Source organism: Cherax quadricarinatus, chromosome 3 (genome assembly GCF_038502225.1).
Source record: "Cherax quadricarinatus isolate ZL_2023a chromosome 3, ASM3850222v1, whole genome shotgun sequence".
Lineage (NCBI taxonomy): Eukaryota > Metazoa > Arthropoda > Malacostraca > Decapoda > Parastacidae > Cherax > Cherax quadricarinatus.
Genome location: NC_091294.1, coordinates 51,107,475 through 51,126,920, shown reverse-complemented (window position 1 = coordinate 51,126,920; position 19,446 = coordinate 51,107,475).

The window sequence follows — 19,446 nt, the reverse complement described above, 5'->3', positions numbered from 1 at the left end:
CCCTTGAATATCAAAGTGTTGCCTTATCTTGCCAAGTAAGTTTCAATGAGTTTTCCTTGTTCTGTCAGTTTGTTCTTTGATGTTTAATTACTTATGCAGAATTAATTAAGTATCTTTTATCCCAGTTAAGGTACATTGTGCCGCATACTTTGTTTTATTATTCTTTACTTTTGAGTCCTCGTGTAACTTCTCTGAAATTATGTCTCAAGTAACTTCGGAAGTGACTTAGTGAGTAATATTGTCAAAGTGCAAAGTCCTATTGTTCCATCACCGGCTGATAAACCAACTCAGACACCGAGACATCATAGATTTGCTCGTGACCCTTTTGGGGAATCCGGTCAGTCTTGAAGTGTGGTTTACTACCGTTCGTCCTGGAGGTAATGCCTTAGTGGAAGGTCCTCCATTAGAGGAAAGTATTATCAGAACTGGGAAAGAAAGTCTTGCTAGATCACCAGCTGCCATGAATGTCTCTAACCTGCTTCTAATGAGTGATTTTGAGGATCTCACTACATGGGCAGAGTATCAGAATTTGATACGTACTTATCTTAAACCAGTGAGAATGTCAGACCCGTGTACGCAGTACCTGGGTCAGATGAATTATTGGACGAATTCGCTCGTCGACTAAATAACTTTATGTCCTCATTCATTAAAGCAGCACAATCTTTATGCCTGACAAGGATGAACGATCTACTGCATCGTTTGCTAAATTAGCAGCTTTTGGAGCTATCAGGCAGTTAATGCCTCATGCATCCTTGTATACTTATACCTCCAACCCTTTAACTGTCAAAATGGCACCGCTTGCAGCTCTTATGCATGTGCGTGATTTGTGTCCCGAAGGCACCTTCCCTTACCGCAGGTCTACATTGTCTACTATGAACCATCCAGTACCACCCCTTGTTTGTGTAACAGCAAAAAGTCCCGATAGAAACCAGTCACGTTAGTGGTCCAAGGCTAGTGTAACGAATCATTATACTCGTAGTGCTCTCAGTGACTACAGTAACCATAGCAAGAGAACGTGCTATAACTGTGGATACAAATATCATACTGCAGTCAGTTGTCCAGATAGTAACCCTAAGAAGTGTCGTCCTGATGATGAATTCTAGTCAGATTTGCCTTATTGTACATATCATAGAATACACTGGCATGATACATCTGAGTGTGATGGTCTGTACAATAGTAGACATTCTAGATCTTTCCGGGGTCGCTACTACCACAGTAACAGACGCAGAAACCGAGTCCATGCGTCAAAGACTTATCAAAGCCAGTCCCAAGCGCATCCTTCAGCTTCGGGGGAAGTCGAGCACCCGAGTCCCAATCGGAGATGACAATCGGAGATGACAATCGGAGATAACAAATGCTCTATCCCGGTTCAGAATTCCTTCGAGGCTCTGTGTGATCTTGGGAGAGGGAATATCGTTAATGATGTCGCTTCAGTAGTTGACGAAGATACTTTCGGGGTTGATGTGGAAAATATGTTTATTGATGACGAACTTCCTGCTTGTTTGCATATTAATTCCGATACTGAGATAGGTCCCTTAGTTCAAGCTTTTGTCTTCACGGACTCTGGTGCGCAAGTGAATATCGTCCGGTCTAGTTTGTTCTTCGTGGAGCCGACTCGTGTAACTTCTCTTAGTGGTGTGTCAGGCTCGAGCGCTCGTGTTCAAGGAAAGACCTCCCTCATCTTATCTATGCAGGGTCAAAATTTTACTGCTTCCTTCCTTGTTGTTGACCAGATTATTTTCCCTGGCAATCTCCTCCCGGGATTCGTGTCCATGAGAGATTTGCGAATCGTGCTTGATCCCTATAGATGGCATGCCCACATAGATGATTTGATTGTGCCGTTTTGGGGTTATCAGCTTGGTTCTGACATCTGCCACACCGCCGCAGAATATGAAGCGAGGATTAAGTCCTTACAGGCCGATGCCTTTTCTAGTAGCGTTACTAAGTGGTCAGGCACTGGAAATCTTGTCACTCCTGTCTGTGTTCAACCTACAACTTCAGACATGCAAGATAGTGTCCAGTTACCTCAGGTGTCGGAGGTACCCCAGACAACCTTGTGTGCTAAGCATATCTCTGCAATGACTATGAGTTCAAGTAGTAGTTCCTCCACATGGGACGCCTTGTCAGAAAACGATCACTTTAAATTAGTAATGCCGGCTCTTGTTGAGGTTACAGGCTCTCTGCAGAAAGATGTCTCTGTCACGGCTAGTGCCCTCATTAGAGTGTCGGTTGCTGTCCCTCATGTTCCAGAAGCTGATAACGTCTTAGTTGACAGTGATTCCTGTAAAGTAAAAGGCTTGTTTGTCGAGCCGTCTTTACATGTTGTTAAAGATGGTAAGATCTTTCTCTTTATAGCTAATGCTTTGGGTCACAGTGTTCAACTCAGAGGGAATACCAATATTGTAGACCTTGTTCATTACCCTTACCCTGTGTGTGCAGAAGACGAGTTGTCACCTGACTAGTGGGTCAGTGCTATTTCAGCCGGAGAGAGTCTATCCACTCCGCTGGATCAGTCTACCCCACCAGTTGAGAAGAAAGACTTAGCTCCTACTGACTTCCCAGACGAGGTCAAGTGTTTGTTGAATCTGTTGAACAAACATAGTAAAGCCATTGCCTTACCAGGTGAGAAGACGGGTATAACGAACCTATTGTCCCATCGTATCCTGCTTGAACCTGGTACCAGACCTATTTATATACCTGCATAGAGAATGCCGCATTCACACATTCACAAGTTGCTGTTGCAGAAGAATTGGTCAGTAAGATGCTTGATGAGGATGTCATCACACTGAGTAATTCACCTTGGAATGTGCCCTTGATTCTAGTACCTAAGATGGACAGTACTTGGCATCCAGTGATAGACTTTAGGGAGCTAAATGCAAAAACTATCCCAGAATGCTTCCCACTTCCTGTACTAGGTGACCCTTTGCATAATATCGGGGATAACAAAGTCTTTTCAACCCTAGATTTGTTACAAGGGTTTTGGCAAGTCCCTCTCCACAAGGACAGCCAAGGGCTAACCACATTTTCCACTCCAACAGGTCATTATTACTTCCTCTGTAAGGCCTTCAGCTTACGCTCATCGCCTATCATATTCTCGAGGGTCATGACTAACATCTTTAGAGGCCTGATAGGAACTGCACTTATGGTGTATCTAGACGATGTAATCATCATGTCCGAAACATGATGATTATATGGTGCTGAGTAAGCTTGAAGAAGCTAATTTGAAGATCAAACTATTAAAGTGCCCATTTTTCAGATCAGAGATCAAGTTTCTTGGTCAGATAGTCATTCCTAGAGGGGTTACGACTGACCAAAGTAAAGTAACTGCTGTGTTAAATTTTCCATCTCCCAAAACTGTTGATGCTGTAAGATCCTTTGTGGGCTTAGCAGGTTTTTATAGATCTTTCATTGCTAATTTTTCTTCAATAGCTGCTCCTCTAACTGAGTTGCGTAAGAAACATGCTCCTTTCCTTTGGACCTTCCATCAAGAAAGAGCATTACAAACTCTCAAAGAAAAGCTAACATCTGCTCCAATTTTGAAATTTCCAGATTTTTCTAAGCCTTTCTACCTAACAACTGATGCTAGTTCAATTGGCATAGGTGCCGTCCTAGCTCAGAATACTGACAGTAAGTACAACGCACTTGCATTTGCTAGCCATGTCTTCACAAAGGCTGAAAGAAATTATACAGTAACTGAACAAGAAGCCTTAGCCATAGTATGGTCTTTGAAGCACTTGCGAGACATCATATATCGATATCCTATCCATGTCTTGACAGATCATGCTCCACTGATTCCCCTATTCCAGAGCTAAACAACCTATTCGAAGATTAGCCAGGTGGTCATTGACTATCCAGGAGTTCGATCCTACCTTTGAACACGCACCTGACATATCAAATGTGGTCGCAGATGCTCTATTGCGACACATTAGCGTAGTAACCACTGATCCTCCATTTAGTGCCGAAGACGTAAAGAATGCTCAAAGAGCAGATCCCGTGTGGTCTGGTATGATTCGATTCCTGCTCCAGGAAGATCTCATTCTAACTGTGAAGCCACCAGCACCCATCAGTGACTTCGTACCCCTCAAGGAAGGTTCCTTGATGTTGGTGAGGGGCTCTTGATTTAGGGAATTGGATCTGTGCTCCAGTTCCCCGAATTAAGCCTGAATGCCTTCCACATCCCCCCCCCAGGTGCTGTATAATCCTCCGGGTTTAGCGCTTCCCCCTTGATTATAATATAATAATAATGAGTGACTTCGTCATGAACCGAGAATTACTGTATCGAACAGCCGAGTTGGGTACTCCTAGTAGAAGAGTATACCAATTAATAATTCCACAGTCACTAGTGAATGTAGCCTTACAGCTAGTTCACGGTGTACCAGATGTTGCACAACCTGGCATGGATCGTTCTGTAAAACAAGCCAAACTGAAATATTTTTGGCCAAGTAGGGCAACTGACATCTCCGAGTATGTCAAGAGATGTAGTGTGTGCATGCAACATAAAGGCAATGTTAATGGCCCTAATCCTATCCAGGTGTATCCCACTACTAGTGAACTGTGGGAAAGAATTGCAGTTGACTTGCTAACTAATTTTCCATGCTCCCTCCAGGGCAACAAATATCTGTGCATCATGGTAGACCATTTCATCAGTTCCTGTTGCAGATAAGATGGCTAAAGTGTGTAAAGAGCGCATAATCTGTAGACATACCACCCCTAAGTCCCTAGTAACAGATAACAGAGGTGAATTCTGTAATGAGATTCTGGAAAACTTGTGTGCTTTGTACAAGATCACTAAATCAACCATTGCTCCTCACCATCCTGCCAGTAATGGTTTAGCAGAAATGTTACAAAAAACGCGATATCTAATGATGATTAGATATCACTGGAGATCGCTAAAAAGGGAAAGATCTTACCATCTTTAACAACATGTAAAGACGGCTTTATCAAATCTCGTCTTAAAACTATGTATGGTTTCCGCCTCCACTACGTCACTTTCTAGGCTATTCCACTGCCTGACAACTCTATGACGGAAGAAATACTTCCTAACATCCCTTTGACTCATATGAGTCTTCAACTTCCAATTATGACCCCTTGTTTCTCTGTCCCATCTCTGGAACATCCTGTCTTTATCCACCTTGTCTATTCACCGCAGTATTTTATATGTCGTTATCATGTCTTCCCTGACCCTCCTGTCCTCCATTGTCGTCAGGCCAATTTCCCTTAACCTTTCTTCGTAGGACAATCCCCGTAGCTCTGGGACTAATCTTGTTGCAAACCTTTGCACTTTCTCTAATTTCCTGACGTGCTTGACCAGGTGTGGATTCCAAACTGGTGCTGCATACTACAGCATGGGCCTGACGTAAATGGTGTACAGAGTCTTGAATGATTCCTTACTGAGGTATCGGAACGCTATCCTTAGGTTTGCCAGATGCCCGTACGCTGCAGCAGTTATCTGATTGATGTGCGCCTCAGGTGATGTGCTCGGTATTATACCCACCCCAAGATCTTTTTTCTTGAATGAGGTTTGCAGTCTTTGGCCACCTAGACTATACTATGTCTACTGTCTTCTTTGCCCTTCCCCGATCTTCATGAATTTTCATTTGGCAGGGTTAAATTCGAGGAGCCAGTTGCTGGACCAGGCTTGTAGCCTGTCCAGGTCTCTTTGTAGTCCTGCCTGATCCTCGACCGATTTGATTGTCCTACATAACTTCACAGCATCTGCAAACGAGCACACTTCTGAGTCTATCCCTTCCGTTATGTCATTCACATATACCAAAAACAGAACACGTCCTAGGACTGACCCCTGTGGAACTCCGCTTGTTACAGGCGCCCATTCTGACACCTCGTCACGTACTCACCTAATTGTTACCTCCCTGTCAGGTATTCTCTGATCCATTGCAGTGCCTTTCCTGTTATGTGTGCCTGATCCTCTAGCTTTTGCAGTAACCTCTTGTGAGGAACTGCGTCGAAGACCTTCTTGCAGTCCAAGAAAATGCAGTCTATCCACCCCTCTCTCTCTTGTCTTACTTCTGTCACCTTGTAAAACTCCAGTAGGTTTGTGACACAGGATTTTCCTTCCCTGAAACCGTGCTGGTTGTCGATTATACACTTGTTTCTTTCTAGGTGCTCTGCCACTCTCCTCCTGATGATCTTCTCCAAGACTCTGTGTGCGTGTGTGTGTGTGTGTGTGTTTGTGTGTGTGTGTGTGTGTGTGTTTGTTTGTGTGTGTTTGTGTGTGTGTATGTGTGTGTGTGTGTGTATGTGTGTGTGTGTGTGTGTGTGTGTTTGTGTGTGTGTACTCACCTAATTGTACTCACCTAATTGTAGTTGCAGGGGTCGATACTCAGCTCCTGGCCCCACCTCTTCAGTGACCGCTTCTAGATCCTCTCTTTTCCCCTGCTCCATGTGTGTGTGTGTGTGTGTGTGTGTGTGTGTGTGTGTGTGTGTGTGTGTGTGTGTGTGTGTGTGTGTGTGTGTGTGTGTGTGTGTGTGTTTGTGTGTGTGTGTATGACCCAGCAATTAATATTTGCACCGGGTGCAAATATTAATGACCGGGTGTGGACATATGAATTGCTCATTACTCTATAATTTGTTCATGACTTTTGCCATGTATAAACGTAAGTAAGTAAATTTACTTAGTTACATGATTCATTACCTTTGTACCTTGTTCAGCTATAAAATCTTTGAGGCCCAGTCCCTGGACCCATTATGTACCTCTGTAATCTGTAAATACCTTTGTAACTTGTAATGATTGTGACAATATCAACCTGGAATTCATTACCTTTGTAACTTGCTCAGCTATCAAAACTTTGGAGCCCAGTCCCTGCACCCATTATGTACCTCTGTAATCTATTAATTTCCGCCCAGAGGATGGGTATGGGGTGCATAATAAACATATTAAACTAACTCTGTGCTTCATCAGGAGCAATGCAATGTTGCAAGGCTGCAACTGAAGGAGTGAGGGGAAGTTTTCTCAGAATAGCGCTGTGCGGGTCTGTCACTTGCTGCTAGCTCTCTGAGACTGTGGTCCAGTGGTCGGTGTCACGCCCAGCACTACCACCATCCCCATCCCTCCCATATGGGGTATGAGAGTTTTGAGAAGTCGAGTATTATAGTCTGCATCAAGCTTTCTCTGACCGTTTAGAACAGGTCATGTGACTTGAGAAAATGCGTTTCTCAGTGGATATTATATATATATATATATATATATATATATATATATATATATATATATATATATATATATATATATATATATATATATATATATCAATAACAACACTGGGCTAGCCAAGGATTCGAACCCATTTTGTACTGGCCTGCCTTATGGTAAGCGAGAACCACATGATATTTTAAACCACAGGACCACCCAACCCTACAAGAATGGTGCAGTCAGCACACAGCTAGCTGTTGGGCCGCCATCCGAGGGCATACGGAGGTGTGGGAGCCTCTAAGATAATTTCATTGTCACTCCTGTTTGGTGTACTAGCCTCACGAGCAGGGAAATCAGTGGTACCTTCAACCTCACTAACCGCTGGAGTACACTTGTCTTGGAGAACAGAGAATCGATTTCCTACATTCACATCTTCTCTATGAACTCTCCTCATCTTCCTTCTTCCTGAACTGTGAACCACTTGCCATTTAAAGCAGCTGCGACTATCACTGCTGGTGACCATTCCTACCTTACCAGCTAAACCCTTCTCACACTCGCTCCCAAACTCATCTATGCGAAGCTTCAGCCTCCTGTTTTCCTCCTGAAGAAGAAGAATCTCCTTCAACACTTGAACCTGAGATTCTAAAACACTACAATAAGCTATGGTGCTTGGTAACAGCCCACGCTAACTCCCAAGAGCTTAGGGAGGTATGACCACACGTGATCACTGACCTCAGCGTACTGATATTACTTCTGTATTATATGTGAACTTTATTTATAGACAGAATACTATGACATAAAATTCAAACATGAATGCATTGTTATATTATATCAAAGATTATGAGTCTCCTCCATCTCCGAAGCCGGACGCGAGCCAAGTATACAGCAAGCATTTTGCCTCTGGATGGCCGCACTGAGGCGCTGGGACATGAAAGTGGCCGCCCTCTGGTTCATAGTGATGTCGACGAGTCTGGAAACCAGTTCTTTAAGGAAGCGTGTGGTGTTGTCTTCCCCATGATCCCAAGTTCTCTGATCCCATTGTGGTGTTGTCTTCTCCATGATCCCAAGTTCTCTGATCCCAGTGTGGTGTTGTCTTCCCCATGATCCCAAGTTGTCTGATCCCAGTGTGGTGTTGTCTTCTCCATGATCCCAAGTTCCCTGATCCCAGTGTGGTGGTGTCTTCCCAATGATCCCAAGTTCTCTGATCCCAGTGTGGTGTTGTCTTCTCCATGATCCCAAGTTCCCTGATCCCAGTGTGGTGGTGTCTTCCCCATGATCCCAAGGTCTCTGATCCCAGTGTGGTGTTGTCTTCCCCATGATCCCAGGTTCTCTGATCCCAGTGTGGTGTTGTCTTCCCCATGATCCCAAGTTCTCTGATCCCAGTGTGGTGTTGTCTTCCCCATGATCCCAAGTTCTTTGATCCCAGTGTGGTGTTGTCTTCCCCATGATCCCAAGTTCTCTGATCCCAGTGTGATGTTGTCTTCCCCATGATCCCAAGTTCTCTGATCCCAGTGTGGTGTTGTCTTCCCCATGATCCCAAGTTCTCTGATCCCAGTGTGATGTTGTCTTCCCCATGATCCCAAGTTCTCTGATCCCAGTGTGATGTTGTCTTCCCCATGATCAAAGGTTCTCTGATCCCAGTGTGGTGTTGTCTTCCCCATGATCCCAAGTTCTCTGATCCCAGTGTGGTGTTGTCTTCCCCATGATCCCAAGTTCTCTGATCCCAGTGTGGTGTTGTCTTCCCCATGATCCCAAGGTCTCTGATCCCAGTGTGATGTTGTCTTCCCGATGATCCCAAGTTCTCTGATCCCAGTGGGACAAATTGATACTGTTAGCTTACGTCTGTGTACTATCACTTATGTCTCTGTACTATCACTTATGTCTCTGTACTATCACTTATGTCTCTGTACTATCACTTACGTCTCTGTACTATCACTTATGTCTCTTGTACTATCACTTACGTCTCTGTACTATCACTTATGTCTCTGTACTATCACTTATGTCTCTTGTACTATCACTTATGTCTCTGTACTATCACTTACGTCTCTGTACTATCACTTATGTCTCTGTACTATCACTTATGTCTCTTGTACTATCACTTATGTCTCTGTACTATCACTTACGTCTCTGTACTATCACTTATGTCTCTTGTACTATCACTTACGTCTCTGTACTATCACTTACGTCTCTGTACTATCACTTATGTCTCTTGTACTATCACTTATGTCTCTGTACTATCACTTACGTCTCTGTACTATCACTTATGTCTCTGTACTATCACTTATGTCTCTTGTACTATCACTTACGTCTCTGTACTATCACTTATGTCTCTTGTACTATCACTTATGTCTCTGTACTATCACTTATGTCTCTTGTACTATCACTTACGTCTCTGTACTATCACTTACGTCTCTGTACTATCACTTATGTCTCTTGTACTATCACTTATGTCTCTGTACTATCACTTACGTCTCTGTACTATCACTTATGTCTCTGTACTATCACTTATGTCTCTTGTACTATCACTTACGTCTCTGTACTATCACTTATGTCTCTTGTACTATCACTTATGTCTCTGTACTATCACTTATGTCTCTTGTACTATCACTTACGTCTCTGTACTATCACTTACGTCTCTGTACTATCACTTATGTCTCTTGTACTATCACTTATGTCTCTGTACTATCACTTACGTCTCTGTACTATCACTTATGTCTCTGTACTATCACTTATGTCTCTTGTACTATCACTTACGTCTCTGTACTATCACTTATGTCTCTTGTACTATCACTTATGTCTCTGTACTATCACTTACGTCTCTGTACTATCACTTATGTCTCTGTACTATCACTTATGTCTCTTGTACTATCACTTACGTCTCTGTACTATCACTTACGTCTCTGTACTATCACTTATGTCTCTTGTACTATCACTTACGTCTCTGTACTATCACTTACGTCTCTGTACTATCACTTATGTCTCTTGTACTATCACTTATGTCTCTGTACTATCACTTACGTCTCTGTACTATCACTTATGTCTCTGTACTATCACTTATGTCTCTTGTACTATCAGTTACGTCTCTGTACTATCACTTATGTCTCTTGTACTATCACTTATGTCTCTGTACTATCACTTATGTCTCTTGTACTATCACTTACGTCTCTGTACTATCACTTACGTCTCTGTACTATCACTTATGTCTCTTGTACTATCACTTATGTCTCTGTACTATCACTTACGTCTCTGTACTATCACTTATGTCTCTGTACTATCACTTATGTCTCTTGTACTATCACTTACGTCTCTGTACTATCACTTATGTCTCTTGTACTATCACTTATGTCTCTGTACTATCACTTATGTCTCTTGTATTATCACTTACGTCTCTGTACTATCACTTACGTCTCTGTACTATCACTTATGTCTCTTGTACTATCACTTATGTCTCTGTACTATCACTTACGTCTCTGTACTATCACTTATGTCTCTGTACTATCACTTATGTCTCTTGTACTATCACTTACGTCTCTCTACTATCACTTACGTCTCTGTACTATCACTTATGTCTCTGTACTATCACTTATGTCTCTTGTACTATCACTTATGTCTCTGTACTATCACTTATGTCTCTTGTACTATCACTTATGTCTCTGTACTATCACTTATGTCTCTGTACTATCACTTATGTCTCTGTACTATCACTTATGTCTCTGTACTATCACTTATGTCTCTTGTACTATCACTTATGTCTCTTGTACTATCACTTATGTCTCTGTACTATCACTTATGTCTCTTGTACTATCACTTATGTCTCTGTACTATCACTTACGTCTCTGTACTATCACTTATGTCTCTGTACTATCACTTATGTCTCTTGTACTATCACTTACGTCTCTGTACTATCACTTACGTCTCTGTTCTATCACTTACGTCTCTGTACTATCACTTATGTCTCTGTACTATCACTTATGTCTCTTGTACTATCACTTACGTCTCTGTACTATCACTTACGTCTCTGTTCTATCACTTATGTCTCTGTACTATCACTTACGTCTCTGTACTATCACTTACGTTTCTGTTCTATCACTTATGTCTCTGTACTATCACTTATGTCTCTGTACTATCACTTATGTCTCTGTACTATCACTTATGTCTCTGTACTATCACTTATGTCTCTGTACTATCACTTACGTCTCTGTACTATCACTTACGTTTCTGTTCTATCACTTATGTCTCTGTACTATCACTTATGTCTCTGTACTATCACTTATGTCTCTGTACTATCACTTATGTCTCTTGTACTATCGCTTACGTCTCTGTACTATCGCTTACGTCTCTGTACTATCACTTACGTCTCTGTACTATCACTTACGTTTCTGTTCTATCACTTATGTCTCTGTACTATCACTTACGTCTCTGTACTATCACTTATGTCTTTGTACTATCACTTATGTCTCTGTACTATCACTTACGTCTCTGTACTATCACTTATGTCTTTGTACTATCACTTATGTCTCTGTACTATCACTTACGTCTCTGTACTATCACTTATGTCTTTGTACTATCACTTATGTCTCTTGTACTATCACTTATGTCTCTTGTACTATCACTTACGTCTCTGTACTATCACTTATGTCTTTGTACTATCACTTATGTCTCTGTACTATCACTTATATCTTTGTACTATCACTTATGTCTCTGTACTATCACTTATGTCTCTTGTACTATCACTTACGTCTCTGTACTATCACTTACGTCTCTGTACTATCACTAATGTCTCTGTACTATCACTTATGTCTCTGTACTATCACTTATGTCTCTGTACTATCACTAATGTCTCTGTTCTATCACTTACGTCTCTGTACTATCACTTACGTCTCTGTACTATCACTAATGTCTCTGTACTATCACTAATGTCTCTGTACTATCACTTATGTCTCTGTACTATCACTTATGTCTCTGTACTCTCACTAATGTCTCTGTTCTATCACTTACGTCTCTGTACTATCACTAATGTCTCTGTACTATCACTTATGTCTCTGTACTATCACTTACGTCTCTGTACTATCACTAATGTCTCTGTACTATCACTTACGTCTCTGTACTATCACTTACGTCTCTGTACTATCACTTACGTCTCTGTACTATCACTTATGTCTCTGTTCTATCACTTACGTCTCTGTACTATCACTTACGTCTCTGTACTATCACTTACGTCTCTGTACTATCACTTACGTCTCTGTACTATCACTTATGTCTCTGTTCTATCACTTACGTCTCTGTACTATCACTTACGTCTCTGTACTATCACTTATGTCTCTGTTCTATCACTTACGTCTCTGTACTATCACTAATGTCTCTGTACTATCACTAATGTCTCTGTACTATCACTTATGTCTCTGTACTATCACTTATGTCTCTGTACTCTCACTAATGTCTCTGTTCTATCACTTACGTCTCTGTACTATCACTAATGTCTCTGTACTATCACTTATGTCTCTGTACTATCACTTACGTCTCTGTACTATCACTAATGTCTCTGTACTATCACTTACGTCTCTGTACTATCACTTATGTCTCTGTACTATCACTTATGTCTCTGTACTATCACTTATGTCTCTGTTCTATCACTTACGTCTCTGTACTATCATTTATGTCTCTGTTCTATCACTTACGTCTCTGTACTATCACTTACGTCTCTGTACTATCACTTACGTCTCTGTACTATCACTTACGTCTCTGTACTATCACTTACGTTTCTTTATTATCTCTAATATCACTTGTAAGAATGAAGAGTTTGATCAATTAAGTGAATTATTTCATAATATAGTAAAGAAACTCTTGATGAAATGTGCTCATGAAAAGAACATAAAATATTGTAATTGGTGATTTTAACTATAAAAAAAATCTGTTTGGCTGTGTATGAGGAGGAAACTGTGCATGAATGTCCAATATACTTTTTCAATTCAATTCAAAGTTTATTCTCTATAAGTATTACAATGCTGAGTTTACAGAATTTGGTTATTGTGTGGTTTACATGTATTAAAATAATAATTACAGAGTGTACCACTAGAACACCTAGCATGGCTAGCATTTAACTTAGTGAATAACAGAAAGTATGCAACAAGAATGAGAGGAAACAACATACTGTGTGGACATAATCTGAACATAGTCTGGACATTTTTGATGGATATTTTATATATGTGTAAAATAAAGTGTAAACAAAGTATACTAACATAAAGTGTAAACATTAAAGCGCAAACATGTGCAAGCACAAAAGTGTAAAGTGTAAATATAATGCGTAAACATAAAGTGCAAATGTTACGGAGAACTGTAAAAAAAAAAATTATATAAAATAACGCTCCATATATAATGTCATTTTCCGTGTAGTATACTGAAAGTGGACGTGTATTATTCCTGTCAGTCAGACAGTGGCCAGGACAGGAGGAGATGAGAGGTGTGTTTAGTTCAGTACCAGTCAGGTGGTGACGGGGGTAAAGTCATCATGTTTGGGCGGTAGTTTGAGTAGGTAATTTTGGTAAGTTTTTTAGTGTATACCATAGGTGTTTGTGGTTCATTGTTCTCATGTTTATTTGTAAGGCCCTAGTATGCAGAGGCCTGTTTATGCGAGAGTACTGTATGGTGTTTTACCTGCTGGTAATTAGTCTACCAGACAGAAGTGAAGACGGGGGTGCGTATGTCATGGTGCCTCCCTAATGATGTATTTGGTTTTGTTACTGCTGTTCTTGCTGTTGTTTGTTACTGCTGTTCTTGCTGCTGCTGTTTTTAACTCATTAGTAGCAGTGTGCTAGTGAGCTAATGTGAACTGGAGTCTGGTGGTTTTTTGTAGTAGTTATAAGTTGTATATAAGTTACTATTATTAATATAGATATATGTTTTATATTGGTGAGGTTTTGTCCTTCCTTCCTAATAATAAAAATATTGTTTAATATACTAGTACATGATGATCCAAGGTTTGTTGGGTATTTCAGTGTAATTTTATAACCCTAGACAGCAGTGTGAGCAGCCTTTAGGAGCCAGGAATATTTTATTAAAGTTTCGACATCAAAGTCGTAACATGGGGTCCTGCAGTAAAGAATTATCATGTTAAGAATGATAATTCACATTTGAAACCTGGAGAGATTTTACAGGAAGGATATATTAATAGTAACTTTTTTTCAAGTGTAATACAATAATTTTTCTTCCTGATTTTTGTGTGCACATTTAGTGATTTAGGGAGTTATTTAGTAATAATAATTCTCTGTGCACATTTAGTGATTTAGGGAGTTATTTAGTAATGATAACTGTACATATAATAATTATTTAATGTACCTATGTGCTTTGCAGTGTGATTTATTTTATATGAATGATGTCTACTGTAATAGGCAAGTGTTTTGTGATTTTAATTTCTAAAATGTCTGTAAGCAGTAGAGATTCTGGTGGTGGCAGCGGTCTGATAGCAGATCCTGGATCAAACCCCACTGTTAATACTGAGAGTAATGTAGTAGCGATATTGAGAATAAAATTAGCTCTAATTAGGGAAGAAAACGCTCTGAGAAGGATTAAACGTACTAAAATCCAGGAAGAGAAACATTTAGAAATTTTTATATGTATATATATATATATATATATATATATATATATATATATATATATATATATATATATATATATATATATATATATATATATATATATATATATATATATATATATAAACAGTGATCTCTGGCGGAAGGAGACTCGAACCTACGAACCTTAGAACAAGGCTGCCTTGGATCAGCCTCTAGCGTGAGCTAGGCGCCAAGGTATTGTCCAGTGTGGTGAGAATGGTAAAGCACTTGCTCCAGATTCTCCACTACCACGATGCTGTGAACATTAACTCCAAGACTGAGGGACTGATTACCTTAACGTTTGTATGTAGTTCTACTGTCTTCTAATTATGTCCTAGAATCTGTATTGATAAAGCCACTGGATGGCGAAACGTCTACAATAAAGATATCCAGATGTTGCACATGTGTCTTAACTTTCATCTTGTCGGTATATCATACCTTTCTTGCACATATCATTACATAACGTAACTTCACATAACTTAACCTTACCTAACCTAACCTAACTTACCCTAACTTAACCTAACCTAACCTAACTTAACCTAACCTAACCTAACCTAACCTAATCTAACCTAAAATAACATAACATAACATAGCGTAACCTAACCGAACCTAACCTAACCTAACCTAACCTAACCTAACCTAACCTAACCTAACCTAACCTAACCTAACCTAACCTAACCTAAAATAACATAACATAACATAGCGTAACCTAACCTAACCGAACCTAACCTAACCTAACCTAACCTAACCTAACCTAACCTAACCTAACCTAACCTAATCTAACCTAAAATAACATAACATAACATAGCATAACCTAACCTAACCTAACATAACATAAAATAACATAACCAACCCAGACCTAACCTAACCTAACCGATCCTAACATAACATAACATAACATAACATAACATAACATAACATAACATAACATAACATAGTCTAACCTAACCTAGTCTAACCTAACATACCCTAGTCTAACCTAACATACCCTAATCTAACCTAACGTAATATAACATACCATAAAATAACATGCCCTAACCTAAATTAACCTAACCTAACTTACCCAAACCTAACCGAACCTAAGCTAACCTAACATAACCTAACCTAACCTAACCTAACCTAACCTAACCTAACCTAATCTAACCTAATCTAACCAAACATACCCTAACCTAACCTAACCTAATCTAACCTAACACAGCATAACAAAATATACCCTAACCTAACCTATCCTAACATACCCTAACCTAACCTAACCTAACACAGCATAACAAAATATACCCTAACCTAACCTAACCTAACATAACATAACCTACCCTAACCTAACCTAACCTAACCTAACCTTACCTTACCTTACCTAACCTAACCTAACCTAACCTAACCTAACCTTACCTTACCTAACCTAACCTAACCTAACCTAACCTAGCCTAACCAAACCAAACATACCCTAACCTAACCTAACATAGCATACCCTAACCTAACCTAATCTAACCTAACATACCCAAAACTAACCCAACCTAACATAGCAAAACATAACATAACATAATCTAACCTAACATAATATAACATAATCTAACCTAACATAACATAACATAACATAACCAACCCTTACCTAACCTAACCTAACCTAACATACCCTAGCCTAACCTAAGCTAACTAAACCTAACATAACATAACAAAACATACCCTAACCTAACCAAACCTAACCTAACTTAACCTAACATAACATAACATAACATAACATAACATAACATTCCTTAACCTAACCTAACATAACATACCCTAATCTAACCTAACCTAGCCTAACCTAACATACCCTAATCTAACCTAACCTAATCTAACCTAACCTAACCTAACCTAACATACCCTAACCTAACCTAACCTAACCTAACTCTAACTTAACCTAACCTAACCTAATATACCCTAACCTAACCTAACCTAACGTGACATAACATAGCATAACATACTCTAACCTAACCTAACCTAACCTAACCTAACATACCCTAATCTAACCTAACCTAATCTAACCTAACCTCACCTAACCTAAGATACCCTAACCTAACCCAACATAACATAACATAACATTACATAACATAACATAACATAACATAACATAACATAACATAACATAACATAACATAACATAACATAACATAACATAACATAACATAACATAACATAACATAACATAACATAACATAACATAACATATAACATATCTGGAGTTTATCTGGAGAGAGTTCCGGGAGTCAACGCCCCCGCGGCCCGGTCTGTGACCAGGCCTCCTTAGGTCAGTGTCCCAGGATGCGACCCACACCAGTCGACTAACACCCAGGTACCCATTTTACTGATGGGGAACATAGACAACAGGTTGAAAGAAACACGTCCAATGTTTCTACTCTGGCTGGGAATCGAACCCAGGCCCTCACCGTGTGAAGCGAGAGCGTTAACCACCAGGCCACCAGAGCCGATATAACATATAACATATAACATAACATAACATAACATAACATAACATAACATAACGTAACGTAACCTAACCTAACCTAACCTAACCTAACCTAACCTAACCTAACCTAACCTAACATACCCGAACCAAACCAAACCTAACGTAACATAACCAAACCTAACTTAACTTAACCTAATCTAACCTAACCTAACATAACCTAACCCAATCTAACCTAACCTAACCTAGCATACCTTAACCTAACCTAACACAACATAACAACATAACTAAACCTAACCTAACATAACATAACATAACATAACATAACATAACATAACCAAACCTAACCTAACCTAACCTAACTTAACCTAAACTATCCCGACCTAACCTAACCTAACCTAACCTAACATACCCGAAGCTAACCTAACCAAATATAACATAACAAAACCTAACCTAACATAACCTAACCTAACCTAACCTAACTTAACCTAACCCAACCTAACCTAACCTAACGTAACATGCCCTACCCTAACCTAACCTAACATAACGTAAAATAACATAACCTAACCTAACCTAACCTAGCATAAGCTAACCTAACCTAACCTAGCATAACCTAACCTAACCTAATCTAACCTAACCTAACATACCTTAAACTAACCTAACATAACATAACTTAACCTAGCATAACAAAACATACCCTGACGTTACCTAACCTAACCTAACATAACATATTATATCCTAACCTAACATACCCTAACCTAACCTAACGTAACATAACACAACATACCTTAACCTAACCTAACCTAACCTAACATACCCTAACCTAACCTAACGTAACATACCCTAACCTAACCTAACCAAACATACCCTAACCTAACCTAACCTAACGTAACATAACACAACATACCCTAACCTAACCTATCCTAACCTAACCTAACCTAACCAAACCTAACCTAACCTAACCTTACCTAACCTAACATACCCTAACCTAACCTAACCTAACATACCCTAACCTAGACTAACCTAGCATAACCTAACCTAACCTCACCTAAACTTACCTAACCTAACATACCCTAACCAAACCTAACCTAACATACCCTAACCTAGCCTAACCTAGCATAACTTAACCTAACCTTACCTATCCTAACATACCCTAACCTAACCTAACCTAACATACCCTAACCTAACCTAACCTAACATACCCTAACCTAGCCTAACCTAGCCTAACCAAGCATAACCGCACCTAACCTAACCTAACCTAACCTAACCTAACCTAACCTAAACTAACCTAACCTAACCTAACATAACCTAACCTAGCCTAACCTAGCATATCCTAACCTAACCTAACCTAACCTAATTTAACCTAACCTAACATAACCTAACCTAGCCTAACCAAGCATAACCGCACCTAACCTAACCTAACCTAACCTAACCTAACCTAACCTAACCTAACCTAACTTAACCTAATTTAACCTAACCTAACATAACCTAACCTAGCCTAACCTAGCATAACCTAACCTAACCTAACAAAACCTAACCTAGCCTAACCTAGCATAACCTAACCTAACCTAACATAACATAACCTAACCTAACATAACCTAACCTAACCTAACCTAACCTAACCTAACCTAACCTAGCATAACCTAACCTAACCTAACCTAACCTAACCTAACCTAACCTAACCTAGCATAACCTAACCTAACCTAACCTAACCTAACCTAACTTAACCTAACCAAGCATAACCTAACCTAACCTAACCTAACCTAACCTAACCTAACCTAACCTAACCTAACCTAACCTAACCTAACCTAACAGAGCATAATAAGTGCTAATTTATTTTAGAAATTTCTAGCTCGCTGCTCCCAGAACTGTGAGAAGAGTGACAACAGTGAGACAGTAACAACAGTGAGACAGTAACAACAGTGAGACAGTAACAACAGTGAGAAGAGTGACAACACTGAGACAGTAACAACAGTGAGACAGTAACAACAGTGAAACAGTAACAACAGTGAGACAGTAACAACAGTGAGACAGTAACAACAGTGAGAAGAGTGACAACACTGAGACAGTAACAACAGTGAGACAGTAACAACAGTGAAACAGTAACAACAGTGAGACAGTAACAACAGTGAGACAGTAACAACAGTGAGACAGTAACAACAGTGAGACAGTAACAACAGTGAGACAGTAACAACAGTGAAACAGTAACAACAGTGAGACAGTAACAACAGTGAGAC